Below are 19,989 nucleotides of genomic sequence, written 5' to 3'. Positions count from 1 at the left end.
GTAAATGCTGTGGTTACAAACACCATTGAAGACAATGCCCAGCGTTTGGAAAAATGTGCACAGAGTGTAATGGAAAGAATCACTTTGCCAAACAATGCTTTTCAAAAGTAAAAACGATGAAAGGGCAACGAGTTAATGCGATTGAGGACACTGATTTAAGTGAGACATTTTTTGTAGGAATGGTGTCATGTGACGATATCAAAAAAGATACAGAAAATGTGAAGCCCTCAGAAATAGACAATGCTGAACATAAAGTCAATGCAGTAAAAGTGGACAAATGGATGATCCCACTGCAGATAAATGGAGCATTAGTTACATTGAAACTGGATACTGGGGCAAAAGCAAACTTAATCAGTATGAGTGACATAAAAAATATGAAAGAAAAGCCGAAAATACAGAAAAAGTCAGTACTACTGAAGAGCTATAATGGACAGAAATAGATAGCTTAGGTGTATGCAGACTTAAAGTGACAGTCAAAAGACAAAGTGCATCATCTCATGTTTTTTGTTGTGGCTGAAAGACTTGATTCGATACTAGGTGACAAAGCTTGTGAAGACTTAGTACTGGTCAAGAGAGTCTACCGTATAAACTGTGCCATAAGCAGACCAGGTGACTCAGGTGATGAAGCAGAGAGCCCATCAAGGATGAAAAGGCCAAAGGGTATCCATGTCTTCAAAAAGCCTAGTTTCTCCAAGAAGAAAGAAAAAGACTTTGTCAATGAGAAGCCAAAGGAAGAAAAGCACCAAGAGGAAAAATGCAAGGAGAAAAAGTCCAAAGATATAACCGCAGCAGATGTTGTTAAGCAGTGGAAAGAGAAAAAGAAAAAGAAGAAGCCTGCACCAGAGCAGAAAGCAGTTCCGGTGGATACTCCTTCTTCCCTCAGGCCAATCTTTGGTGTTCCATTAGCCGAGGCTGCTGAGAGGACTGTGCTGTATGATGGGATCCAGCTGCCAGCAGTTTTTCGAGAGTGCATTGACTACATTGAGAGTTATGACATGAAGAGTGAAGGAAACACTGAAACCCTCTCCAAGCAAAGATGGCAAGGAGACCACGATCTATACAAGAGCAGATCGATGACAATGCCGCGACTGCATCTTGTCATTCACCGCCAGAACAATCTCATGAAGACACATCAGACTTACCCGTGTTGAGAAGATCCACACGTGAAGTAAGAGAGCCTGATGGACTTAACCTTTGAGTACAATGTAAAGCTTTGAAAATGTGTTGACTGTTTTGAAAATGTTTATGTTTATAGAGCACTAACAAAAGTGTTACTGATATTATCTTTATTGTTTTCTTGAACGTTGATTGATATTGATTTTGTTAAACCTCAAAGAAAGGGGGATGTAGTGATCAATAGCATGTCTTTCTATAGTGGACACTAGGTGGAGCCGTAGAGCTGTATATAGCTGTATGTATAAGACTACACTACCCAGCTATATATTATATTAGACTACATTACCCATGAGGCTAGGCTACCCACAAGGCAGCAGTCAAGATGGAAGCCTCTACAAGATGCTGTACAAGTCCACATGTGCTCAATACAAGTAACTAGCAAAAGCTAGCTGTGTTCTTAATAAGAATGTCTATTTATTAATGAAACTAGCAAAAGCTAGCTGGGTTCATAATGAGAATGTCTATTTATTAATGAACATAACACCCCCAAGCCTGTGAAGGGCAAGATGCATGTAAATAGCAGGCATGGCCATTGTAAATGAAGAAAGTGTTTCATTACACAAAATGTGGTTCATTCAAACATGAGAAAGCTATGGCAACAGAAAGCAAAACTAATACACTGACACATAACTGACTCTCACACCTGGGAGACTGTCCAAAACATAAATCACATTCCGAACATCTTCCTTGGCCTTGATTCCACTCGCCAACCAAAGCATCCAACGCCCCATCAGTGAGGCATTCCGCCCTCTGCCTCACCCTTTCCATGTCTTGCTAGGCTGGTGCGCCACAGGTAGGCTCCCACCGCTTTGAAGGCCTACAAGGCAGAGAGTGTGTCTGGTGATGCCAATTGACCTGCCCCTTTAAGAGCTGGCCGGCGCCAGTGTGTCTCAGGGAAAGTGATTATTGACAGCACCTTTGCTGCACCACGCGGCCGCAAAATTGGGCTGCGCCGCCGGGTTCGCGACTTAAGAGTAGCGTGCAGTGCCTGATTTAGTGCCGCAATCACCTTTAGGGGCGCTGCAACCCAATATCGCTCTAGGTGGCGCTAAATTGCGCCTGGTGCTAAACTTTGCGCATCGCCAGGACTAGCGCCCCAAACGCGACTATACCGAATTTCTAGGTCAAAGCCTCCAGGCTTGTTTTTTAACACGCTTAGGCCTTTTAAAATTATTATTTACTGTTGTCATGTTTGATTTACACTGTTGATTTCTCTGACTGCCACTTTTGCTTTTCTCCTTCCTGTCTTTTGCTTCTATCCTTTCCTCCCTTTCCTCTGTGTCCCTGCACAGGTTCCCAACCCCCTGCCACTTTAGTTTAAACCCTCCCCAACAGCACTAGCAAATACTCCCCCTTGGACATTGGTCCCGGTCCTGACCAGGTGCAAACAATCCACTTTGTACTGGTCCCACCTCCCCCAGAACCAGTTCCAATGTCCCATGAATTTGAATCCCTCCCCCATGCACCATTCCTCTAGCCACGTATTCATCTGAAATATCCTTCTATTTCTACTCTGGCTAGTATGTGGCACTGGTAGCAATCCTGAGATTACTACCTTTGAGGTCCTATTTTTTAAATTTATCTCCTAACTCCCTATATTCAGCTTTTAGGTCCTCATCCCAGTTTTTACCTATATCGTTGGTGCCTATATGCACCACGACAACTGGCCATTCACCCTCCCCCTCCAGAATGCCCTGCAGCCGCTCCGAGACATCCTTGACGCTTGCACCAGGGAGGCAACATACCATCCTGGAGTCTCGTTTGCGGCCGCAGAAATGCCTATTTATTCCCCTACAATAGAATCCCCTATCATTATAGCTCTCCCACTCTTTTTCCTCCCGTCCTGTGCAGCAGATCCACCCACGGTGCCAGGAAGTTGGCTGCTGCTGCCTTCCCCAATAAGCCATCTCCCTCAACAATATCCAAATTGGTATGTCTGTGAGAGTGGGGATGGCCACAGGGGACCCCTGCACTACCTGCCTGCACCTACTACTCTGCCTGGCGGTCACCCATTCCATTCCTGCCTGTGCAGACATTACCTGCGGTTTGACCAACTGATTAAATGTGATATCCCCGATGTCCTCAGCATCGCTAATGCTCCAGTATGTATCCATTCGCAGCTCCAGTGCCACAATGTGGTCTGCCAGTAGCTACTGCTGGATACACTTCCCGCACACATGGTCGTCATGGACACAGGAAATGTCCCTGATTTCCCACATAGTGCAGGAGGAGCATGCCAAAGCACCGAGCTGTGCTGTCATGATTTACCCTTCAATTAATTTAAATTAAATGATATAATCAAGGGCCCTTGGTTACTAGCACTCCGATACACAACAGAGACTTTAGAAACTATAACCACAAAAAGTAAGACCTTCTAAATTTTATAAGCTATTAACCTTAACTTTAAAATGATAGAGTAGTATAAATACTCACCTGGCCGTACTCACCCAATCAGCTGCTTCCTCTTGCTTGCGTCACTTTTTGAATCGTGGCGTGGCTCTGGAATGCCACCACCAGTCTGCGAAATTGACCGGCCTTTGAGAAAAAGCCCACGAAAGTGAGTTTAAATACTCACGACTCTCCTGCTGCTCCCGACACCGGCCTCTTCCCACAGGTTGAAAAGTTAGGAAAAACAAAGGTGAAGCAAGGGAGCTCCACCTTCCACTCCTCACCCAACTCTGACTCACCCAACTCGCAGCACTCTGTTGAAACTACACAGTGCAAAATCGCACTTCAAAGCCTGTTTTATAGGCCCTGAAACAAGGGAGACTTGTTGAGACATGCTCAGCCCAGCTACAGGAGAACTGGTTTAATCTAGTTTCCCTAATTAACTGCCTTCAGCTGCTCTGAATTGTAGGCCTTGTATATCCCTTTATAGCCCTGCTTAATGTTGGGAATTTTATATTTTAAACAGTAGAGAGTAACAGTAAATGTGAAACAAACAAAAGTTTTATTTTAGCAACCAGTTAAGCCTCCCTGACTCACCCAACACGCAGCACTCTGTTGAAACCGCACTCAGTGCTGGAGCAGGAAGAGAAGCCATTGATGGAGATTCTCTGGCTACGACTGGATGGGTAAAAGTGGAGCCAAGCGAGGGCAGTCCCAGAGTTGGGCAATGCAGCGGAGGCATTGGATGATGTTGCGCTCGACCGTGTCAAGACTGCAGAGGTCGAGAAGAATGAGGAGTGATAGTTTACCATGGTCACAGTCTTAGAATATGTCGATTGGGACTTTGGTTATTGCCACTGCAGTATTGTGGCAGGTGCAGAAAGCCGATTGGAGAGAGTCAAATATGAGGCTGTGACAAATATGGGCAGAAATTCAGGAGGCAAAAAAACATTGAGGAAAGGGAGGATGGAGATGCACATATCTAACTCTTCACCCACGTATAAAACGGGACGAATCTCTGATTAAACCCTCTCCTCTGAAATACACAAGTCTCATTGAATGTTACAGGAACAGTTAAACTCACTTCACTTTTACAGAATATTCCACGTGCTCTGGCCGGGTGACTGGAATCTCCCAGTTCCACCAGAGGAGTTTGCTTGTTTCAGGCTACAGAATAAGAGCAAAGCTTCTGATGTTCTCTTTACACCAAACTGTCTCGGAAAATGCAGCATCGTCACTTCCTTTTTTTACATAGAATTAACAGCAGAGAAACAGACTATTCAGTCCAAGTGGGACTAAAAGCCGACAAATGCCCTGGACCTAATAGCATACATCCTCGTGTTCTAAAAGAGGTGGCTGAAGTGATAGTGGATGCATTGGTTTTGATATTCCCAAATTCCCTAGATTCTAGAAGGATCCCAGCGGATTGGAAGGTTGCAAATGTAACACAGCTATTCAAGAAAGGAGGGAGAGAGAAAACAGGAAAATACAGGCCAGTTAGCCTGGCATCAGTGATCGGGAAAATGCTGCAATCCATTGTGAAGGAAGTGGTATCAAGTCACTTAGAAAATCATAACATGATTAGACAGAGTCAACATGGTTTTATGAAAGAGAAATCGTGTTTGACAAATTTATTAGAGTTTTTTGAGGATGTAACTAGCAGGGTAGATAAAGGGGAACCAGTGGATGTAGTTTATTTGGATTTCCAAAAGGCAATCGATAAGGTGCCACTTAAAAGTTTATTACACAAGATTAGGGTTCATGGGGTTGGGGGTAATATTGCAGCATGGATAGAGGATTGGTTAACGGACAGAAAACATAGAGTAGGGATAAACGGATCTTTGTCAGGTTGGCAGGCTGTAACTAGTGGAGTGCCGCAAGGATCAGGGTTGCAGCCTCAGCTATTTACAATCTATATTAATGACCTAGATGAAGGGACAGACTGTAATGTATCCAAGTTTGCTGACAATACAGAGCTAGATTGGACAGAAAGCTGTGAGGGGAACACAAAGGGTCTGCAAAGGGATATAGATAGACTAATTGAGTGGTCAGTAAGGTGGCAGATGGAGTATAATGTAGGGAAATGTGAGGAAGAATAGAAAAACACAATACTTTTTAAATGGTGAGAAACTTTCAAATGTTGGTGTTCAGAGAGATTTGGGTGTCCTCGTGCAAGAAACACAGAAAACTAGCATGTAGGTGCAGCAAGCATAAGGAAGGCAAATGGCATGTTGGCCTTTATTGCAAGGGGCTTGGAGTATAAGAGTAAGGAAGTCTTGCTACAATTGTAAAGGGCCTTGGTGAGACCACACCTGGAGAACTGCGCACAGTTTTGGTCTCCTTATCTAAGGAAGGATTTACTTGCCTTGGAGGCGGTGCAGCGAAGGTTCACTAGACTGATTCCTGGGATGAGAAGGCTGTCTTATGATGAGAGATTGTGTAGAATGGGCCGATACTCTCTGGAGTTTAGGAGAATGAGAGGTGATCTCATTGAAACATACAAGATTCTGAAGGGGATTGACAGGGTAGATGCTGAGAGGCTGAGAGGTTGTTTCCCCGGCTGGAACTCGGGGGCAGAGTCTCAGGATAAGGGGTCGGCCATTTAAGACTGAGATGAGGAGGAATTTCTTCCCTCAGAGGCTGTGAATCTGTGGAATTCTCTGCCCCAGAGGGCTGTGAGTGCCGAGTCTTTGGATATATTCAAGGCTGAGAGATGGATTTTTGGACTCTGGGGGAATCCAGGGATATGGAGATTGGGCGGGACAGTGGAGTGAGGTTGATGATCAGCCAGGATCTCATTGAATGGCAGAACAGGCTCGAGGGGCTGTATGGCCAACTCCTGTTCCTACTTCTTATGTAATACAGCGGTGCTTAACATTCACTATCTGATAATACCCCATAGCTGCTGGTCTTAGGCTATAGATTTGTCTCTGAATCGATTTCAATGAATTGATTTTAATTAGTTTCTCTGTTCAATCATTCCCCTTGACTTGTCACCAGACCAGAGACATTTTAAAATTGAGGCCTGATGGTGCCTGTGTGAGTGCAGCCCCACCTAATAAACAGACACGTGTCCATCTGCTGGGTTCTGCCCCAGACTCACCTGTTAGATCAAAACCCTTTACTCTAACACATACACAAGATTCAGTGTGACTGTCTGTTTAGAGACAGAAACTGATCTCACTTCACATTTCATTGCACGGCCTCATGCTGGATAATTGTGTTCGGTAGTCAGACTCTCCCAGTCTCATTTTCACCAATATCTACCTCACCTTGTACCTTTTGTGTACTGTCTATATGACCAGTGTGCATCTGAGTCAATGGGATTTAGTCTTACCTTTCTCCCCAGTCAATCTCTGGAAGCTCTTTGAATCAGAAGTGTTCGCCCTGTTTGGTGCTTTCAAAATCCTGTGCTGGTTCACCTGTTGTCGTTCCTCAGTCGACAACCCCGGTTTACTTCCAGCTGTGGACCTTCCTCAATCATTCACCGGGAGATCTAATTATGGCAGAATAGAAAATGAGAATAATATTGAAAGCGTGAAATAATGTAATGTAGACTTTATTCTGCTTACTAAAAATTAAATTTCAAAGCCAAGTGTTTTTGTTTGATTTTGTCTCTTTCCTCAGATCCCCAGCCCGGCTTCCTGAATATCCGCAGATTTTTGGGCGCAAATGTGCAATTTACTCTCTGTGCTTTAGATAAACAGTTGCATTCTGATCTCACTGGGCCCATCCTCCCCGGGTTACACACTGTCTGAACTCACTGGGCCCATCCTCCCCGGGTTACACACTGTCTGATCTCACTGGGCTCATCCTCCCCGGGTTACCACACTGTCTGATCTCACTGGGCCCATCCTCCGTGGGTTACACACTGTCTGATCTCACTGGGCTCATCCTCCCCGGGTTACACACTGTCTGATCTCACTGGGCCCATCCTCCGTGGGTTACACACTGTCTGATCTCACTGTGCCCATCCTCCGTGGATTACACACTGTCTGATCTCACTGGGCTCATCCTCCCCGGGTTACCACACTGTCTGATCTCACTGGGCCCATCCTCCGTGGGTTACACACTGTCTGATCTCACTGGGCTCATCCTCCCCGGGTTACACACTGTCTGATCTCACTGGGCTCATCCTCCCCGGGTTACACACTGTCTGATCTCACTGGGCCCATCCTCCGTGGGTTACACACTGTCTGATCTCACTGGGGCCCGGCACACAGCAAACCCCACCCACTGCACAACCCCAGATCAGTAAGGGAGTGGCACTGTGCCTGCACGGGAGAGCAAGTGAGCGAGACTGCATCACCACAGCGCCCCCAGTGGAAGGAGTACTACTCAGGAACATAACAGGAGGAGGACATTCAGCCCCTCCAACTTGTTCCAACATGCAATTTAATCATGGCCCTGCCTTGGTTTCATAACTATTAATGCCTAACAAGCATCTATTAATGCTTTCCTCCATCCAAATGGATGGACACAAGTGCCTGAAAAAAAAAAGTGCTTGTTTATGATGAAAGGGTGGGGGATTGAGCTGAAGTGCTCTTAGAGAGCTGGCACAGGCTCGACAGGCTGAATGGCCTCCTACTGTCCCATAACGATGATGCTGTGGCGGAACCACCAGAGGATTATGGACAATTGTATATAATTGCTTTTACAGCAATGTAGTACAGCTGGGGGCTGCACCTTTAATGTATCTGTTAATTGTACTGGGGCTTCTTTCCTGTGCTCCGCGTGATGACGTCATGCCGTCCGTCACGTGATCTCTCAACGGCAGGAAGAACGTGATGACGTCAGAGCTCGGAACCTTCTAGCAGTTTCCAGAGAGGCTTTCAAGCAGACCAGACCTATTTGCATTGTATCCTACAGTTTCCTGTACAGCATCGTTTGTTCATTAAATTTTATTGTTTTTGATTTTCTGAGTCGATCTCAATTCTTTGGCTAGGAACCCCAGTTCCTACATTGGTGACCCCAATTTCTTCGAACAATTTTCGTTGAAGTTACATCATGGACACGAACGCCGTCACCCTCAAACTGCCGCAATTTTGGGAGCAACAACCGGCCACGTGGTTTTTCCAGGCGGAAGCCAAATTTGCTATCCGGGGAGTAGCAGCGGATTCAATTCATTATTATTATGTGGTGTCCACACTCGACAGCGCCACGGCCTCGCTGGTCGTCAGCCTCCTCGAGAGTCCACCGAACGATGGCAAGTACGAAGCTTTAAAAGCACGTTTACTGCAGATTTTCGGTCTGTCCAAGTCGGAGCGCGCTCGCAGACTTATCTCCATGCCCGGCCTCGGGGACTCAAAACCCTCAGAGCTCATGAGCCAAATGCTCACACTTTTGGGCTCGGAATCGCAATGTTTTCTGTTCCGCGAGCTGTTTCGCTGTCAACTACCAGAGCCAGTACAGACGGCCTTGGCCAATTCCGATCACGGATTGTGCTGAACTGGCCGCGGAAGCGGATAAAATATTCACCCTCTCACAACAATCTTGTGCAGCCATGGCGCGCCCATCCCCCGCAAGAGCAAATCCGACTCCTCTTCCTGCAGGTTGGTGTGCATACCACGCTCGTTTCGGCGCGAAGGCCAGAAATTGCCGTCCGCCCTGCAGGTTCTCACCAATAAAACCTAACTCAAACTTGCATTTTCTGAGAAGATCAATAAGGCCTAAGGGACACGCTGGAGTTGCGATGGCCGTCGGGTCCGCAGGGAAACTCCTATACATTACAGACACCTTGTCAGGGCGAAGTTTTCTCTGTGATACTGGCTCCCAGTGCAGTATCCTACCAGCATCAAAGCTAAATCTTGAATCCGGCGGTCGAGGTCCCCCCCTCGAGGCAGCCAATGGTGCGGCCATTTGCACGTTCGGAAAGCGTAGGGTCCAGTTGAGTTTTGGCGGCCAAAGTTTTGTTTGGGAGTTCATCACGGCGAAAGTCTCACAGACCATCCTCGGGGCAGATTCCTTCTGCGCAAACGGGTTTCTCGTTGACGTCCGACACTGCCGGCTAATCTGTGCCTCCACTTTTCACTCAGTCCCCTGCCACCGAAGCACCGCGATGTCTTGGTCAGTTGCCTGTGCAGTCCCATCTCCAAATGAGTTCTCTCGTCTTCTCAGTGACGAGGCACGGTGTGGCACATCACATTACCATGACAGGATCCCTCGTGTATGCAAGAGCTCGAAGGCTGGAACCCGGTAAACTCGCGGCCGCCAAGGCGGAGTTCCATACAATGGAACTCCTGGGTATTATTCAATGTTCGAATAGTCCTTGGTCCTCGCCATTACACATTGTTCCTAAGCCAGGCGGCGGATGGCGACCATGTGGCGACTACAGATGCCTGAATGAGGCTACCACACCAGATCGGTAGCCAATTCCTCACATTCAGGATTTTATGGCCCATCTGGCAGGGAATTCCATCTTTTCCAAAGTAGACCTCGTCCGAGGCTATCATCAAGTGCCCGTGTATCCTCAGGACGCCCCCAAAACTGCCGTCATCACACCTTTCGGGCTCTTTTGTGTTCCTTCGTATGCCGTTTGGGCTGAAGAATGCAGCACAAGCCTTCCAACGTCTCATGGATTCCGTGTTGCGCGATCTGCCATTCATCTTCGTCTACCTAGATGACATCCTTATTGCCAGTAACAGCACGAAAGAACACATTACGCATGCGTACCATTTTTTCTCGTCTCAGCCCAAATGGCCTTATCAACCCGGCCAAGTGCCAGTTTGGATTGCACAGCATTGATTTCCTGGGACACAGAATCACCTCAGAAGGCGCCGTCCCACTGGCCACGAAGGTGGAAGCAGTCACCTGATTTCCTCTTCCTCAGACCATCAGGGCCTTCCAGGAATTTCTGGGAATAGTCAATTAATATCATCGGTTCGTCCCCAAGGCGGCATTGTTGATGCAACCTTTGTACGAGGCCCTCAGAGGTAAATCGGGCAAAGACCCGATCGATTGGACACCCCAGATGGACCAGGCTTTCCTCGACACTAAGAATGTTTTGGCTGCTGCGACCATGTTGGCACATCCCCTTCCGGGCGCAACCATTGCCCTTACCACCAACACATCTGATTATGCCATCGCGGCAGTACAGGAGCAGTGGGTCAATGGCACATGGCAACCACTGGCTTTCTTCAGCCGCCAATTGTGGAAGAACGAATGCAAGTATTGTACTTTTGATAGGGAGTTGTTGGCATTGTTTCTGGCCATCCGTCATTTTCGCTTTCTACTTGAAGGACGCCCATTCACAGCTTTTGTAGACCACAAGCCACTTACTTTTGCGATGGCCAAGACAGCAGAACCATGGTCGGCACGGCAACAACGTCATCTTAGGTACATATCTGAATTTACAACCGACATACAACATGTCTCGAGCAAAGACAACCTGGTGGCGGATTGTCTCTCCCGCACCCAGCTCCACGCAGTACACCTGGGAATCGACTATTTTGGTTTGGCAAAAGAACAGAAGGCAGACCCTGAAGTGCAGGCATACCGGACCGCACCTTCCAGCTTACAAGTGGCTCATGTCAGTTTCCAGGCTGCAGGGACCACACTCCTGTGTGACAGCTCGATGGGCATCCCACGTCCAATCATTCCAGTCAAATGGTGCAGGAGAATTTTCGACACTATTCACGGGTTGTCACACCCTGGCATGAGAGTGTCACAACAACTCATGGCAAAGAAATTCGTCTGGAAGGGCATGCATCTCAATGTCCGTGACTTGACCAATACCTGCGTAAAGTCCAAGGTACAATGCCATGTTAAGGCCCCAGTCGCCACTTTTCTGGTTCCGGAGCTGTTATGTCTGACAGTTGGTGATAGGTACTCGATTGCCTTGGCCTGAGCACATGGAGTTTGATAGTGCTGTGATCATTGTATTGTGTATAGGTATTCGATGGCTTGTGCCTGTGATGGGCCTTCAATAACCACAAAACTAGAAGTTATAGACTTAAACAAGTTGGCTTTTAATCACTAAGATCAGAGCTAACATCTCAACACACCGACTGGTTCACAGGAATGAGTCATACAGATCCTGGGATCTTTATGTAAGAGAAGTCAGGGGCGGAGACAAGAGCCAAGACCTGGAACCTCCCAGGTTAGTCGGGAAAGAGGAAGTGAAACTATACACAGTGGGGGAGGGTAATATACATGAGTGCAAAACGAATACAGGATCAACACAAACAGATTTCTTTACATTCACCCCTTCTATAGATTTAGTCCATCGGGGTGATGTTTCTTAAAAGTTGGTATAAGTGAGTCTGTCAGGAGGTTTTGCAGTTCTCAGTGATCGGCGCAAAGCCAGTTGGGGTGCCTCTAGGGGAGTGGATTCTGGTTCCTCCGCTGTCCGGGCCTCCGCAGTGTCTTCCAGGTTATCTGCAGTGTCCTCCAGGTTAAAGTTGGGTATTGATACCTCTGGGCGTCCTGTCTCTTTGTAGTGTAGGTCTTCATCGGGTAGTCTCCCATCGGACCCTCCGCTCCCCGAGGGAGCGAGGTCTTTTATGGAAACAGTGTCCTCTCACCCATCAGAGTATTCAATATAGGCGTACTGAGGGTTTGCATGGAGGAGCTGTACCTTTTCCACAAGGTGGCCCATTTTATGGCCTCTCACGTGCTTCCGCAATAGTACTGTCCCCGGAGATGTCAGCCATGCGGGTAGAGATATGCCCGAGGTGGATATCCGGGGGAAAGGAAACATCTTTTCGTGAGGGGTAGCGTAAGTGGCAGTACATAACAGAGACCTTATGGAGTGGAGCACGTCTGGGAGGACTTCCTGCCAGCGGCAGGTCGGAAGGCCTTTTGACTTTAAGGCTAACGTGACAGCCTTCCAAACAGTAGCATTCTCCCTTTCCACTTGCCCATTACCCCAGGGGTTGTAGCTAGTGGTTCTGCTAGTGGCTATCCCCTTCGAGAGCAAGAACTGGCGCAGCTCGTCACTCATGAATGACGTCCCCCTATCGCTGTGTATGTAGTTCGGCATGCAGAATAGATTACAGAGACACTTGATGACCGTGGCACTGGTCATGTCTGGGCAGGGAATGGCGAAGGGGAAGCGGGAATATTCATCAATGATATTGAGGAAGTATACGTTACGGTCGGCAGAGGGAAGGGCTCCCTTGAAGTCCAGACTTAGGTGCTCGAATGGCCGTGTGGCTTTGATAAGGTGTGCACGGTCAGGCCTGTAGAAATGAGGCTTGCATTCCGCACAGATGCGGCAGGCTCTGGTCATTGCCCTGACCTCCTCGATGCAGTGGGGCAGATTGCAGGACTTTATAAAATGGTATAGTCGGGTGGCCCCTGGGTGACAGAGGTCATTGTGGAGACCCTGTAATTTGTCCGTATGAATGCTGGCACACATTCCCCGCGATAGGGCATCTGGGGGTTCATTAAGGGCTCCCGGCCTGTACATAATATCATAGTCGAACGTGAATAGTTCGATCCTCCACCTGAGTATTTTGTCATTCTTGATTTTCCCCCTTTGTTTGTTATTAAACATGAAAGCCACCGACCGCTGGTCGGTGAGGAGGGTGAAACGTTTGCCGGCTAGGTAGTGTCTCCAGTGCCGCACTGCCTCCACTATAGCCTGTGCCTCCTTCTCGACAGAAGAGTGCCTGATTTCGGGTCGCTGAAGGGTTCGGGAGAAGAAGAGAAGAAGGCCACAGGTCTCCCAGCCTGATTGAGGGTCGCAGCTAAGGCAAAGTCTGACGCATCGCTTTCGACTTGAAAGGGAATGCATTCCTCCACTGCACACACTGCAGCCCTTTCAATGTCCTGTTTAATACTGGTGAAAGCCTCTCGAGCTTCAGCTGATAGTGGGAAGGATGTCGATTTAATGAGGGGTCGGGCCTTATCAGAGTAATTGGGCACCCATTGGGCATAATACGAAAAAAATCCCAGGCACCTTTTTAAAGCTTTGGGATTGTGTGGCAGGGGCAGTTCCTTTAGGGGGCGTAATCGGTCAGGGTCCGGTCCAATTACCCCATCTTCCACCACACAGCCGAGGATACAGAGACGGGTTGTGTTGAAGACATATTTGTCTTCGTTGTAGGTTAGATTCAGCTTTAGGACAGTTTTTTTAAATCTTGCAAGATTTAGATCGTGGTCTTGCTGGTTGTGCCCGCAGATAGTGACATTGTTCAGATAGGGGTAGATAGCTTGTAGTTTATTCTCGTCAACTATGCGGTCCATCTCACGTTGGAAGACCGAGACCCCATTTGTTACCCCGAAGGGCACTCTGAGAAAATGGTAGAGGTGCCCGTTCGCCTCGAAGGCGGTGTATGGGCGGTCCTCCGTTCTAATGGGGAGCTGGTGATACGCGGATTTCAGGTCGATAGTCGAGAAGATTCGGTATTGCGCAATCTGGTTGACCATGTCTGATATGCGGGGTAAAGGGTAGGCGTCCAGCTGGGTAAAAATATTAAACAGTCTGGCTGTAGACAATTACCATCTGTTTCTTTTCGCTATTTTTAACTATGACTACTTGGGCACGCCACGGGCTGGTACTGCATTCAATAATGCCTTCCCACAGGAGTCTGTCCACTTCCGCCTTGATAAAGTGTCTGTCTTCCAGACTGTACCGCCTACTTTTGGTCGCTATGGGCCTACAGTTCGGAGCGAGATTAGCGAATAAAGAGGGCGGGCTGATTTTTAAGGTTGATAGGCCACAGACAGCGAGTGGTGGCTGGGACCCGCCATATGCTAGCGTGACACTTTCGTGGTGGCACTGGAAGTCCAGGCCCAAGATTACATTAACACAGAGTTCTGGCATCATGAGGAATTTTAAATCCTTGTAGTCCGTGCCGTTTACAGTCAGTGTTACCACACAGTAGCCCAAAATGTCTGAAGTGTGGGGCTTAGCAGCCATAGCAATTCTGCTCCATGTAGGGGTTACCGTTAATGAGTGCCGCCATACCAGGCTAGGGTGGATAAAACTCTCGGTGCTCCCACAGTCAATTAAACATTTCGTTAAATTCCCGTTTACCGGTATGTCCATCATGGATTTTGTCAACGGCTGTGGCCTGGATTGATCCACCATGATCGAAGCCACTGTTGGATCCTGGGCGGCCGTTGAGTCGGGAAAAGATGACGGATCCCAAGATGGCAGCCCACACAGCACGCACGAGGCGGTGATGGAGTTGGAAATCGGATTCCCCCTGCAGACTTTGCTAAAATGCCCCTTTTTCTTACATTTGAAGCATGTAGCGTCCTTCGCTGGGCATCATTGTCTGGGGTGCTTGGCCTGGCCGCAGAAGTAGCATTTTGGGCCTCGAGACATTGCCACTGTAGTAGGACTCCTGGGTGAACTTCTGTGTGGGGACTCCGGCGGCGTAGAGCTGGTCTGAGACCTGGATGGGGAAGATGGCTGCTTCCAAGATGGCGGCCCCCTCGGCGCGCACGAGGCGGTGAGGGCCGCATGGCCGGAAGAATAAGAGTCAGAGTTTCTCTGGGCCACGTCCAGTGATCGCGCAGTGGCCACTGCCTTTTTTAAGTCCAGGACCTCCTTCTCCAGCAGTCTCTGCCGGATAGAATTCAATTTGAGGCCCATGATGAAAGAATCGCGGGCCAATTCGTCAGAGTACGTGTTGGCCGTCACAGCCTTGCAGTTACAGTCCCAGACCAGGTCGTTTAGGCCCTGTAAGAAATCGTCCATTGATTCCTCTGGTCACTGCCTGCGTGTAGCCAGCAGATGTCTGGCGTACACTTCGTTTACCGGCCTCTGGTATTGGGCCTTCAGGATAGTGATGGCCTCCGTATAAGAGGTGGCATCCCGGATGAATGAATAAATCCGATGACTTACGCGAGTAGTCAGTAGACTCAGTTTATCTACCTCGCTAGCGGATGAGGCCCCCGCGATGAGTTCGAAGCATTTGAGCCAGTGTCCAAATTGATTTGATGCTTCAGCAGAATGTGGATCCAAGTCCAGATGCTCTGGTTTTAGGAGTCGATCCATCCTAGTATTCTTTAGTGATTAAAATTGATGGGCCTTCAATAACCACAAAACTAGAAGTTATAGACTTAAACAAGTTGGCTTTTAATCACTAAGATCAGAGCTAACATCTCAACACGCCGACTGGTTCACAGGAATGAGTCATACAGATCCTGGGATTTTTATGTAAGAGAAGTCAGGGGTGGAGCCAAGAGCCAAGACCTGGAACTGTAAGATTCGCAATTTTCAGCAAAAATCACGCAAGAAAACTGGATAAAATAAGACTGTTTATTGACCAAAGTAAGCTTGCACAGAAAAACCTTTGATAAAAGGGCATACAAAATGGCCACCAGGCCCCGTGATCAGTTTATGAACCATTTTATTTCTGTTACTGCAAGCCAGACAGGCTTGTGGATTGAAGACAGTGAGCCCATGAAAGCCAGTCTCTGGGAACCGAAACTCAGCAACAGCATACATATTCAATGGATTATAAGTACAGGATGGGGCCCATCAAGATATGGGCGGACAATGTAAAAACACTTATACCCATTTATCGTACAAAGGAAAAACCGTTTAGCAGCCATCAAGGAAAATGTCCGGACCGATCAATATGCGAACCGAGCCACGGTGACAATGCAAAAGACATTGAAAGACATTATCGGCCAGGAAGGCCAGTTTAAGTTATCACCGGCTCCGTTACAAGACAAAGTGCCCCTGCAGAGATTTCTGCCCGCCAAAATTAATACAAAGACAGGACTATGATTTGGCGGGAGATAAGACTGTCCCAAAAGAGTATAACTATGGATTGAAAGTCCATCTAAGGAACTTCGGACTCCGGGTTACTTGAACAACTTCTTCTTCACTGCCACGGCTTCTTGTTGGGCGACTTCAGGCTTCCATTTCTTCAAGAACTTTCTTCTACGAGGAACGAACGAAGGGCGGACGGTGCCCGGATCGGCGCCTCTTCCACTTCGGCAGATCGATGAAAACGTTTTCGTCTTTTTAAAGACGGACGGTTTCGGTAAAAGGACAACGTGGTCGGTGTTCAGCCAAACAAGGCTCGGCCACGACGAGAAGACGACGAGGGTGGCCCGGGTACTGGGGTCGGGAGATCATCGACGACCCAGGCCGACGGAGAAGAAACCCTCTGGAGAACCGGCGATCGATGCCACAAGATTCTCCCAAGTGCATAGCCTGCATCTGGGTCTGCTCCATGAACCCAAATTGACTTAGTGGATCTCAACCTTAACGAGCGCTCATCGAGGCTGGGTCTACCCCACCGCCTCGAGGGAGGAGAGAATATCGACTGCGCCAGAAGTTTCCAAATCCACGTGACGACGGAAAGCGGTGCCAAAAAGGCTGCGAACCCCCTTTCTCGCGATTTCGAGAGTGGTGAGCATGATCCCAAGTTCCCCAGGTCGAAACTTAGTTTAGGTATAGGGGAGGGAGTTAAGGGAAATCGTAATGTGTTTCCCCTTTTTCGATGTGCCGTGTGTTCCCCATTTCCATAGAGTCAAGTTCATAAATTTGTGCATGATTGTAGTAACTTTAATCTGTGCCTATGACATGTATTTTGTAATGCTTCAAACTGTTTAAAATAAAAGCATCCATTTCGTGCTATTCAAGCTGGTCTATTGAGTTCTTTCTCTGCACTACTGTTCTCTGCACCTAAGTCCAAGGTCTAGAACCGTAGGGGGGAGTGGGTCGAACCACTCAAGGGTAATTATTGCACGAAGCCTGGCAGGAGACCAGAAAGAGCAAGAGAAACCCCCTACAGAAATGGCGACCGCAGCAGGACCTTGGCAGCAGGAAAGTAGTGTGTTAGATCAAGATCTGAATAAACGAAATGTGATGGATGAAAGAATAGCAGATTATGTTTTCGGAAAAGTCAACCTCACAAAACAATGGATATCTGATCTACTAAGGGATAGGCGCCCGCTAGACGCAGCCATCAAGTGGACAGCGGGTAGAGAGCATAAGAAATCTGTAGAAAAGGCGGTCTGGCTGATGTGCTACAAGAAGCAAGTCCAGCTTTTGGACCAGGTAGTTGCAGCACAGACAGTCCAGATCAACGGCTTGCTTAAAGGCGTGGAGGAAAAGGTTGCGGGAGGTCAAAAACTGATTGAATCGCTTGACGCGCTGAACCAGGAACGCCGCTCTGTAATTCGCTGCCACGAAACCCGGGTAGAATATTTAAAATGTCAGGTCGTTGAGGCCAAGGCCAGTGAAGGTAGAATGAGAGAGAGGTGTTCCCGTCTAGCCAAACAAGTAGATGCCCAAGAGGAAAAGCTCCTGGGAGCCAGGGCAGCATATAAGATGGCCATGGAGAATAGATCTGAGAACACCGACCACAGCACTTGCCGCCGGGAGCTAGAGGACCTGAGAAAGGCCCTAGCGAAGGCAAACGGGTTGGTGTGTCTCATAAATCCACCAGCGAGTCAGCTGTTGCTAGCCAAGGAATCCAAAAGACCGATTCCACAAGAGGCAGTTGGGGTACCAACCCCCGAACCTTCTGCGCCTCCTGCCTATGAGGAGTCTTGGACTCCGGGACAGGAGACGGAGACGGTAGAGGAAGGGAGCCCTGAGGTAGAGCAACCCCAGACAGTAGAGTCGGGGTCGGCGCCAATGTGTCCAACGAGACACCGGAGGATCGGTCCAAATGAAGAAAATGGCGATGACGGACCCCTTGAGAGTCAGATCATAATGCCTCATAGCGCACGACAGCTAAGAGAGATGATAAGTCACATCCCAAAACTCTCCGAGTCAGGAGATCCCTCCGTGCATTTCAGAGACGTGGAGCAGACCGCAGCAGTCAATGACTGCCACGGGGTTGAACAGTCTAAAATGCTGCTGTTCTCCCTGGACAGTTCGCTCCTCCAGTGTCTCCCTGACAAGAGCAAGAGAGGGCACAGGGACTATGAGTTGCTACGGGATGAGATTCTGGAGATCATGGGAGAGGGGGACGGAACTCCGTTCCTCCGTTTAGAAAAGACAGTGCAGCTAGAGGGAGAACCCCCACGGGTTTTCGCCGACAGGTTGTGGCCAGTGTATCGGCGCAGCTGCCCGGGCGGGCCGGCCCGGGCCGGGCTGGATGGCGAACAAAGGGCTCACTGGCTTCGGTGCCTGGTAGCAGGTTGCCTGCCAGTAGTGAAGGAACAGGCCAAAGCATGGTTTGACCCCACTAACGCCCGCTCCACGGAGGAAGTAGTACTAGATCAGCTCACGATCAGTTATAGAAACAACAAGGGCAAGAAAACGCCTGTTGTGAAAGGAAAGGTGCATGAGGTGAGGCCCGCAGCCTCTGCTAAAAAGGAATGGCGTCAGGAGGGAAATCGCCATCCCCAAGCAAATAGCAGTTGTTACGGGTGTGGGAAGGAGGGTCATTGGCGCAAGGACTGTAGGAATCCTTGGAAGGATAAGAGGGAGAGAGCGTTCGCCGCAGCCCAAGATCAAGCCCAAGCCCGAGTCGCCAACGGCCCGAGAGTTTACCCAACACCAGCACAACCACAAGTGCAGGCCGCTGCCCCAACACCAGTCCAGAACCCAACCGTAGCCTCTGCCCCGAATAAAGGGGGTGGTGCGGTTGTGGACCCCGCTGCGATCGAGTCAGTCTTGGAGACTATGCGGTCTCTGATGACCTGGCAGGGGAAGGTAACGGTTGCTAACAGCCCTATCGCCCCCGAGACCCCAGCCGAAACACCTAAATGACTGACGCCCGCGCAGCCCATCTACTTGTGTCCGCTCCGCTATGACGCTTGGAGAAGACCTGTGGTGGAGATGGAGGTGGAGAAACAAAGGGGTAGTTACCTGTTGGATACGGGAGCTTCGTGTACCGTGATCCACACGGACAAACCTTTTGCCTCACCTCTGTCCGCCCAGGCTCCATATTTAGTAGCGGGTTTCACAGGTAGAGCACAGGCTGGCGCGCACTCCCTCCCGCTCTCCATTCAGTTGGGAGCGCTCCACACCACATGGACGTGCATCCTATTGAAGTGGAAAGAGGGGGGGGGGAAAGGCATCCTCGGGGCTGATTTCTTGGTGGAACACGGGATCCTCGTGGACCTGAGAAATCACTGTCTCTGGGGAGCCGAGGGCGGTTTAGGTAAGGTAGTCGTAATCCCGGGGAAGGAAGAAAAGGGGGCCCTGTGCACTATGAAGCCATCAGGAGGTTACGATCTCGAGCTCATGATAACAAACGTCCCAACGGACTTGCAGGCGCGTGTGTCAGAAAATCTGACCGCATTCGCCACCCACAAGCACGACTGCGGGAGAGTCACTGGGTTCGAAGTCAGCGTAGACGGGGACCCCATGATCCGACCCCAAAAGCAGTATAATTTCCCCAAGGAGGCAGAACCCGACATGGAGACAGCAATATCTTCATTGGTACAGCAGGGCGTATTGAGGACGATAGCCACCCACGTGAACTCCCCATTATGGCCGGTAAAGAAACCGGACAATTCGTGGAGAGCCACGGTGGACTATAGAGTCCTCAATAGTAA

General features: G+C 48.9%; 1 protein-coding gene and 1 pseudogene across 1 annotated transcript in view; one reads left to right on the top strand and one right to left on the bottom strand.

Annotated features, from left to right (window-relative positions):
* LOC147092645 (NACHT, LRR and PYD domains-containing protein 3-like) overlaps positions 1-7,034 on the bottom strand; it is a 121,287-nt gene extending 114,253 nt beyond the window's left edge. The window contains exon 1 of the mRNA XM_085975975.1: positions 6,902-7,034. The gene's annotated coding sequence lies outside the window, so the exon portion shown is untranslated. The remainder of the gene's footprint in view (positions 1-6,901) is intronic.
* Positions 1-19,989, top strand: part of LOC147092644 (NACHT, LRR and PYD domains-containing protein 3-like) — a 309,097-nt pseudogene that overhangs the window by 162,973 nt on the left and 126,135 nt on the right.

The sequence above is a fragment of the Somniosus microcephalus genome, unplaced genomic scaffold, assembly GCF_052327205.1.
Source record: "Somniosus microcephalus isolate GS21.2 unplaced genomic scaffold, FLI_Smic_1.0 unresolved_chr2, whole genome shotgun sequence".
Taxonomy (NCBI): Eukaryota; Metazoa; Chordata; class Chondrichthyes; order Squaliformes; family Somniosidae; genus Somniosus; species Somniosus microcephalus.
This window is presented reverse-complemented; position numbering and strand designations above follow the sequence as displayed.